General features: G+C 42.4%; 1 pseudogene; it reads right to left on the bottom strand.

The window, feature by feature from the left end:
- Window positions 1–8,873: 8,873 nt before the first annotated feature.
- Window positions 8,874–8,951, bottom strand: LOC139035398 (small nucleolar RNA U3; annotated as a pseudogene).
- Window positions 8,952–9,158: the final 207 nt, after the last annotated feature.

Here is a 9,158-nt window from a genome sequence, read left to right as displayed (position 1 = left end):
AGAGGCTCTTTAGTTCTTCTTCACTTTCTACCATAAAGGTGGTGTCATCTGCATATCTGAGGTTATTGATATTTCTCCCGGCAATCTTGATTCCAGCTTGTGCTTCTTCCAGCCCAGTGTTTCTCATGATGTACTCTGCATGTTAAGTTAAATAAGCAGGGTGACAATATACAGCATTGATATACTCCTTTCCCAATTTGGAATCAGTCCGTTGTTCCATGTCCAGTTCTAACTGTTGCTTCTTGACCTGCATACAGATTTCTCAGGAGTCAGGTAGGGAGGTCTGGTATTCCACCTCTTGAAGAATTTTCCACACTTTGTTGTGATCCACACAGTCAAAGTCTTTGGCATAGTCAATAACGCGGAAATAGATGTTTCTCTGGAACTCTCTTGATTTTTGATGATCCAAAAGATGTTGGCAATTTGATCTCTGGTTCCTCTGCCTTTTCTAAAACCAGCTTGAATATCTGGAAGTTCACGGTTCATGGATTGCTGAAGCCTGGCTTGGAGAATTTTAAGCATTACTTTACTATGGTGTGAGATGAGTACAATTGTGCAGTAGTTTGAGCATTCTTTGGGATTTCCTTTCTTTAGGATTGGAATGAAAACTGACCTTTTCCAGTCCTGTGGCCACTGCTGAGTTTTCCAAATTTGCTGGCATATTGAGTGCAGCACTTTCACAGCATCATCTTTCAGGATTTGAAATAGCTCAGCTGGAATTCCATCCCTTCCACTAGCTTTGCTTGTAGTGATGCTTCCTAAGGCCCACTTCACATTCCAGGATGTCTGGCTCTAGGTTAGTGATTACACCATTGTGGTTTTATCTGGTCATGAAGCTCTTTTTTGTATAGTTCTTCTGTGTATTCTTGCCACCTCTTCTTAATATCTTCTGCTTCTGTAAGGTCCATACCATTCTGTCCTTTATTTTGCCCATCTTTGCATGAAATTGGAGAAGGAAATGGCAACCCACTCCAGTACTCTTGCCTGGAGAATCCCAGGGACAGAGGAGCCTGGTGGGCTGCCGTCTGTGGGGTCACACAGAGTCAGACACGACTGAAGTGACTTAGCAGCAGCAGTTGCATGAAATGTTCCCTTAGTATCTCTAATTTCCTTGAAGAGATCTCTAGTCTTTCTCATTCTGTTGTTTTCTTCTATTTCTTTTGCATTGATCACTGAAGAAGGCTTTCTTATCTCTCCTTGCTATTCTTTGGAAGTCTGCATTCAAATGGGTATATCTTTCCTTTTCTCCTTTGCCTTTCATGTCTTTTCTTTTCTCAGCTATTTGTAAGGCCTCCTTGGACAACTGTTTTGCCTTTTTGCATTTCTTTTTCTTGGGGATGGTCTTGATCACTGCCTCCTGTACAGTGTCATGAACCTCTGTCCATTGTTCTTTAGGCACTCTCTTTATAAGATCTAATCCCTTGATTCTATTTGTCACTTCCACTGTGTAATCATAAGGGATTTGATTTAGGTCATACCTGAATGGTATAGTGGTTTTCTCTACTTTCTTCAATTTAAATTTGAATTTGGCAATAAGGAGTTCATGATCTGAGCCACAGTCAGCTCCAGGTCTTAACTCTCTGGGGATATTAATTAAAGTTGATGAATTTTTAAGTCATTTTCTTCTGTTTCCTATATTGTGTCTATTTATTCCAGGTTTCTTTTTCCTGCTTCTTAGTTTTTGGTTTCTCCTTTTTACATTAAAACTTTCGTCATGTGTCTGCTGATCCTTGGTGCTCTATTAATTGTTTAGTGAAGTTCATGAAGGATTTTTCACTGGAATTTTCGCTGCGAGATCTCCAAATGGCTCATCTAAAGATTTCTCAAGGGTTCTGTTTCTCTGGGGAAGAATTCTTCAGTTCTCACCTGATGATCAGTGTGACCTGGGCACAACATGGAAGGGGAAAGACTTCAAGTCTCACCCTTCTGTTTGCAGACTTTCATTGTTTTCATACCCTATTTTAATCTCCACTCACCATCCCACCCTCCACTGTACCTGATGTCTCCAACCCTGAAGGCTCTGGTTCAATTTCTACAAAAAGGAGTTGGGAGTGGGTAATTGCCTGGCTGTAATAGATGCTGGTGAGAGTGCTGGGGGATCTAAATGTTTTAAGTTTAGAAAAGTGTCTATTAATTCCTAATTTTCCTCCTTATGCCAACACTCACCATATGAGATGCTTGGTACTTCTGTGTGTGCGTGCTAAGTTGTTTCAGTCATGTTCAACTCTGTGCCACCCTAGGGACCGTAGCCCACCAGGCTGCTCTGTCCAAGGGATTCTCCAGGCAAGAATACTGCAGTGGGTTGCCATGCCCTCCTCCAGGGGATCTTCCCAACCCAGGGATTGAACCCACTTCCCTTAAGTCTCCTGCCCTGGCAGGTGAGTTCTTTACCACTAGTGCCACCTGGGAAGCCCCGGTGCTTCTGTGTCCTGAGCCTTTGTGGGCTTCTGTGGAGTGGATTGACTTTCTTCTAGAGACCTCACCTCTGCAGCTGTTTTCCTGGTAAGTTTTACCACTCTACCACAAGCCTTCAGTCTTCCAAACTGTGTTGAACTCTTCTGTTCTTTCCCGTATTTTCTGCCCTTTTAAAGCATGTATCTCTTCTGTATTCCTTTTAATGTCAGTTTAGTTGAATTTCAGGAAGAAACATTTTTTACCAGAATTTAGTCCAGTCAATTCTACTCGCAAATATTTTTCACTGTTTTACTTTCTGAGGGAAGCAAAGAAACCTATGTAAAGGGTTGTCTCCTACCATTCTACCCCATGCCAGGAAATGGGCCTGCCATGAGTGGGAAGTCCTGGCGAAGGGGCTTGAATGACTCAATGAAGTAATGAGCCATGCCATGCAAGGCCACCCAAGATGGATGGGTCATAGTGAAGAGTTCTGACGAAACATGGTCCGCTGGAGGAAGAAACGACAGATCCCTCCAGTGTTCTTGCTGAGAGAACCCCACCACCAGTGTGAAGAGGCAAGAAGACACGACACTGGAATGCGCGCTCCCCAGGTTGGAAAGACTCCATGTGCTACTGGGAGAAAGCAGACGGCAATGAATGATAGCTACAGAAAGAGTGAAGCAAATGCGCCAAAGCAAAAATGGCGCTATGTTGCAGATACGTCTGGTGGTGAAAGTGAAGTCTGATGCTGTGAAGAACAGTGCTGCACAGGAACCTGGAATGTTGGTTCCATGAATCAAGGTAAATTAGACATTGTCAAGCAGGAAATGGCAAGAATGAATATCAGCATCTTAGGAATCAGTGAACTAAAATGGACGGGAATGGGTGACTTTAATTCAGGTAACCGTTATATCTATAACTGTGGGCAAGAACCCCTCAGAAGAAAGGGAGTGGCCCTCATAGTCAACAAAGAGTCCAAAATGCAGTACTGGCATGTGTAAGGAATATGCTATGCACAGGCCTGTACTATAATTAACAGGGCTTCTTTGAAAAATAAGAATGACTTTCTCATCACTCCCAGGCAAAGGGCTGGGAGCAGTAGAAAGTCCATGGTGGAAAACATGTTGAAAACAAGATGTTGAAGTACTGATGTGACTGATGGAAAACCATTAGTGACTGTTCTTGTAACCAGAGCCTTGAGGGAGTTGCTGAGAAAGGTCATCACTAGCTAAAGGGCTAAACAGAGTCGTGAAAGGCCTGAAAGTTTTACATTGAGGACTGTGCACTGTATATCTTTATCCCCGATCTGAGATTATAAAAAACAAATATCCGTAGAGCACATACAAGGAAGTAGATGTTAGCAATAAAAAGTGTGTAGGGATTAGGACCTGGGCTTTTGCCTATGAGCGGCATCAGCCCCTTGATCCCCACCTTATTTCTGAGTCTTATTTTTCCTTATTCTTCTGTGGCACCGCTCCCTCAGGTCAGTTCATTGTTGGGCTGGTCCCAACAGGGTGCAATCTCAAAACAGCAGAATGACCTCAGTTTGTTTCCAAGATAAACCATTCACTATCACAGTAATCCAAGTCTATGCCCCAGCCGCTAATGCCAAAAAAGCCAAAGTTGACCAGTTCAATGAAGACCTACAAACAATCTAGAACTAACACACACACACACAAAGATGTCATTTTCATCATAGGGGACTGGAATGCAAAAGTAGGACGTCAAGAGATACATGGAGTAACAGACAAGTTTGGCTTTGGAATGCAAAATGAAGCAGGGCAAAGGTTAACAAAGTTTTGTGAAGAAAACACACTGGTCATAGTAAACACCTTCTTCCAACTACACAAGACGACTCTACACATGGACATCACCAGATAGTCAGTACTGAAATCAGATTGATTATATTCTTTGCAGCTAAAGATGGAGAGGCTCTGTACAGTCAACAAAAATAAGACCTGGAGCTGACTGTGGCTTTGATCATGAGCTCCTTATTGAAAAATTCAGGCTTAAGTTGAAGAAAGTAGGGAAATCCACTAGGCCATTCAGATATGATCTAAATCAAATCCCTTATGATTATTCAGTGGAGGTTATAAATAGATTCAAGGAACTAAATCTGGTAGATAGAGTGCCTGAAGAAATATGGGTGGAAATTTGTAACACTGTACAGGAGGCAATGACCAAAACCATCCCAAAGAAAAAGAAATGGAAGAAGGCAAAGTGGTTGTCTGAGGAAGCTTTACAAATAGCTGAAAAATGAAGGGAAGAGAAAAGCAAGGGAGAAAGGGTAAGATATACCCAACAGAATACAGAATTCAAGAGAATAGCAAGGAAAGATAAAAAGACCTTCTTAAGTGAACAGTGCAAAGAAATAGAGGAAAACAACAGAATGAAAAAGACTAGCGATATCGTTAAGAAAATTGGAGATATCAAGGGAACATTTCATGTAAGGATGGACATGATAAAAGACAGAATGGTAAGGACCTAACAGAAGCAGAAGATATTAAGAAAAGGTGGCAAGAATGCAAGAACTATCCAAATAAGGTCTTAAAGACCTGGATATCCACGATGGTGTGGTCACTCACTTAGAGCCAGACATCCTGGAGTATGAAGTCAAGTGGGCCTTAAGAAGCATTACTATGAAGTGATGGAATTCCAGTTGAGCTATTTCAAATCCTAAAATATGATACTGTGAAAGTGCTGAACTCAATATGCCAGCAAACTTGGAAATTCAGCAGTGGTCACAGGACTGGAAAAGGTCAGCTTTCATTCCACTCTCAAAGAAGGACAATGCCAAAGAATGTTCAAACTACCATACAGTTATACTCATTTCACATGCTAGCAAGGCAATGCTCAAAATCCTTCAAGCAAGGCTTCAGCAGTACATGAACCAAGAACTTCCAGAAGTACAGTCTGGATTTAGAAAAGGCAAAGGAACCAGAGATCAAATTGCCAACATTTGTTGGATCATAGAGAAAGCAAGTTCCAGAAAAACATCTACTCCTGCTTCATTGACTATGCTAAAGCCTTTGACTGTGTGGATCACAACAAACTGTGGAAAATTCTTATAGAGATGAGAATACCGGACCACCTTACCTGTCTCCTGAGAAAGCTGCATGTGGGTCAAGAAGCAACAGTTAGAACTGAACATGAAACAAAGGACTGGTTCAAAATTGGGAAAGGAGTATGACAATGGTGTATATTGTTACCTTGTTTAACAAGGTAACTGTTTATGCAGAGTACATCAAATGCCAGGCTGGATGAATCCCAAACTGGAATCAAGCTTGCTAGGAGAACTATCAACAACCTCACATATGCAGATGATACCACATTAACGGCATATAGCAAAGAGGAACTAAAGAGCCTCTTGATAAGGGTGAAAGAGAAGAGTGAAAAAGTTGGCTTAAAACTCAACATTCAGAAGACTAAGATCACGGCATCCAGTCCCATCACTTCATGACAAGTAGAAGGGGTACAAGTGGAAGCAGTGACAGATTTTATTTTCTTGGGTTCCAAAATCACTGCAGATGGTGACAGCAGCCATGAAAGTAAAAGACACTTGCTCCTTGGAAGGAAAGCTGTGACAAACCTAGATAGCATGTTAAAAAGCAGAGACATCACTTTGCTGACAAAGGTCCATCTAGTCAAGGCTATGGTTTTTCTAGTAGACATATACGGATGTGAGAGTTGGACCATAAAAAAGGCTGAGTGCTGAAGAACTGATGCTTTCAATTTGTGGTGCTAGAGAAGACTCTTGAGAGTTCCCTGTCCAGCAAGGAGATCAAACCAGACAATCCTAAAGGAAATCAACCCTGAATGTTCACTGGAAGGACTGATGCTGAAGCTGAAGCTCCAATACGTTGGCCATCTGATGTGAAGAGCTAACTCATTAGAAAAGACCCTGATGCTGGGAAAGATTGAAGGCAGGAAGAGAAGATGGTGACAGAGGATGAGATGGTTAGATAGCAAACTCTGGAAAATAGGGAAGGACAGGGGAGCCTGGTGTACTGTAGTCCATGCGGTCACTACTAGTTGGACATGCTCTGTCCATGCTTCCCTTCACAAGCACCCCACCCCTACCTCTAGGTTATTGTCTGGGTCTCAAAGTACCCTCCTCTCTCAGCTAGAGCATGGCTGGCTTGGGGAGTGATTAGGAAGCTAATTATTTAGTTTCTTCAGCTTAGTAGATTAATTTCATGTATCACAGGCAGGCTAAACCTTCTTCACTGCTCCTCCTCTCAGGACTGCCTGGCCAATCCCAAGAAAAAGGAGCTACATAATTTACCTGGGCCTGGAAGCAATAGAAAAAGTTTTAATTACAGCGAGGGAGTGTTTATAAGTTTGGGTTAGTGAGTGTTTATTTAGTGATGAGCTTAGGTTTTAATATGTCTGCCTGTGAAGAATATATGAAGACTCAGACTTATGCTTAACCCCCACTTTGGGAGAGGCCCAGAAGGAGGGGACAGACCCTGATCTGGGGGAAGCCCTGTCTCAGCTCACCTGCAGGACAATGTGCTAAGGCAGGAGATGGTCCTAAGCGCTGGCTCTGGTGGTGGTCTGGATCCTTAGACCAGAGAGTAGGAAAGGCTATGAGCTTGGCCTGGCTTAGCAGCTCTTGCCTGGTGGACCCCTGAGATGGGCTTGGACTTCTAACTACTGTAGCTCTTTGGCAGTCCAGGTGGGCATGTACGTCTGCATCCTGGAAGCCAGAGCACACCTTGGACACTCAGGTCACATTGGCCCAGCTCAACACTGGTCACAGATTCTCAGACTAGAGAAGGCACTGGAGCCCTAAGGAGGAATAAAGGAAGGACTCAAATGAGCTCCTACTATACCAGGCAGTATGCCAGGTGCCAGTACTTCAAATAGATTCAGTTCAGTTGCTCAGTTGTGTCCGATTCTTTGTGACCCCATGAATTGCAGCATGCCAGGCCTCTCTGGCCTGGAGTTTACTCCCAGAGTTTACTCAAACTCGTGTCCGTCGAGTCGGTGATGCCATCCAGCCACCTCATCCTCTGTCGTCCCCTTCTCCTCCTGCCCCCAATCCCTCCCAGCATCAGGGTCTTTTCCAATGAGTCAACTCTTCCCATCAGATGGCCAAAGTATTGGAGTTTCAGGTTTAGCATCAATCCTTGCAATGAACACCCAGGACCAATCTCCTTTAGGATGGACTGGTTGGATCTCCTTGCAGTCCAAGGGACTCTCAAGAGTCTTCTCCAACATCACAGTTCAAAAGCATCAATTTTTCAGCGCTCAGCTTTCTTCACAGTCCAACTCTCACATCCATACATGACCACTGGAAAAATCATAGCCTTGACTAGACAGACCTTTGTTGGCAAAGTAATGTCTCTGCTTTTTAATATGCTATCTAGGTTGGTCATAACTTTCCTTCCAAGGAGTAAATGTCTTTTAATTTCATGGCTGCAGTCACCATCCGCAGTGATTTTGGAGCCCCAAAAAATAAAGTCTGACACTGTTTCCACTGTTTCCCCATCTATTTGCTATGAAGTGATGGGACCGGATGCCATGATCTTAGTTTTCTAAATGTTGAGCTTTAAGCCAACTTTTTCACTCTCCTCTTTCACTTTCATCAAGAGGTTCTTTGGTTCTTCACTTTCTGCCATAAGGGTGGTGTCATCTGCATATCTGAGGTTATTAATATTTCTCCCGGCAATCTTGATTCCAGCTTGTGCTTCTTCCAGCCCAGTGTTTCTCATGATGTACTCTGCATGTTAAGTTAAATAAGCAGGGTGACAATATACAGCCTTGACATACTCCTTTTCCTATTTGGAACCAGTCTGTTGGTCCATGTCCAGTTCTAACTGTTGCTTCCTGACCTGCATACAGGTTTCTCAAGAGGCAGGTCAAGTGGTCTGATATTCCCATCTCTTTCAGAATTTTCCAGTTTATTGTGATCCACACAGTCAGAGGTTTTGGCGTAGTCAATAAAGCAGAAATAGATGTTTTCCTGGAACTCTCTTGCTTTTATAGATTAATCCTTTAATACTCAACTCTCAACTCTAGAATGGCCCTAAGGAAGGATACAGACTAAACTATTAACAGCTCTTACCTGAGATGGGTAGACTCTAAGGGGACTTTGTTTCAGTGTTTCAGACAATGATGTATTATCTGAAGTAAAACAAAATATTTCTAATAGCAAAAACGTGATCTAGCTATCAATCTGCTGATAAGTAAGATATATATCTTATTTCTCATTTTTTATATAAAGGGTCAGTTATTAGCAGTACACTACTGATTTCTCTCTACCCTTTCATTCTTCTGCAGTTGAGGTAGTGACTTCTCTAAATGGAGAGTTTAGAAGGAGAAACTGATTGTGTACAGTCTAGCCTCTTCCTCTTTCTACATGGAAGCAAGTTGTTAACAGAGAACACTAGTTTTCCTAGGTATTATCTGTCTTTTAAGTCTCATAGGAGCAGGCCTGCCACATAAAGAGGCTATATCCTCCAACCTAGCCTTTTCCAGTAATGAAAGTAATATATGCCATTTATAAAATATGTAGAACATACTATAGAAATGATCCCTGAAAGTATAGTCTTTAGAACAGTTCATGAATTTGTGTATATCCTTGTGCAGTGATCAATGAAGAGCCTCTTGATGAAAGTGAAAGAGGAGAGTGAAAAAGCTGGCTTAAAACTCAACACAAAAAACTAAAATTATGGCATCTGGTCCCATCACTTCATGGAAAATAGATGCAGAAACAATGGAAACAGTGAGAAACTTTATTTGGGGGGGCTCCAAAATCA

Source organism: Odocoileus virginianus, chromosome 5 (genome assembly GCF_023699985.2).
Source record: "Odocoileus virginianus isolate 20LAN1187 ecotype Illinois chromosome 5, Ovbor_1.2, whole genome shotgun sequence".
In the NCBI taxonomy this organism is placed as follows: domain Eukaryota; kingdom Metazoa; phylum Chordata; class Mammalia; order Artiodactyla; family Cervidae; genus Odocoileus; species Odocoileus virginianus.
This window is presented reverse-complemented; position numbering and strand designations above follow the sequence as displayed.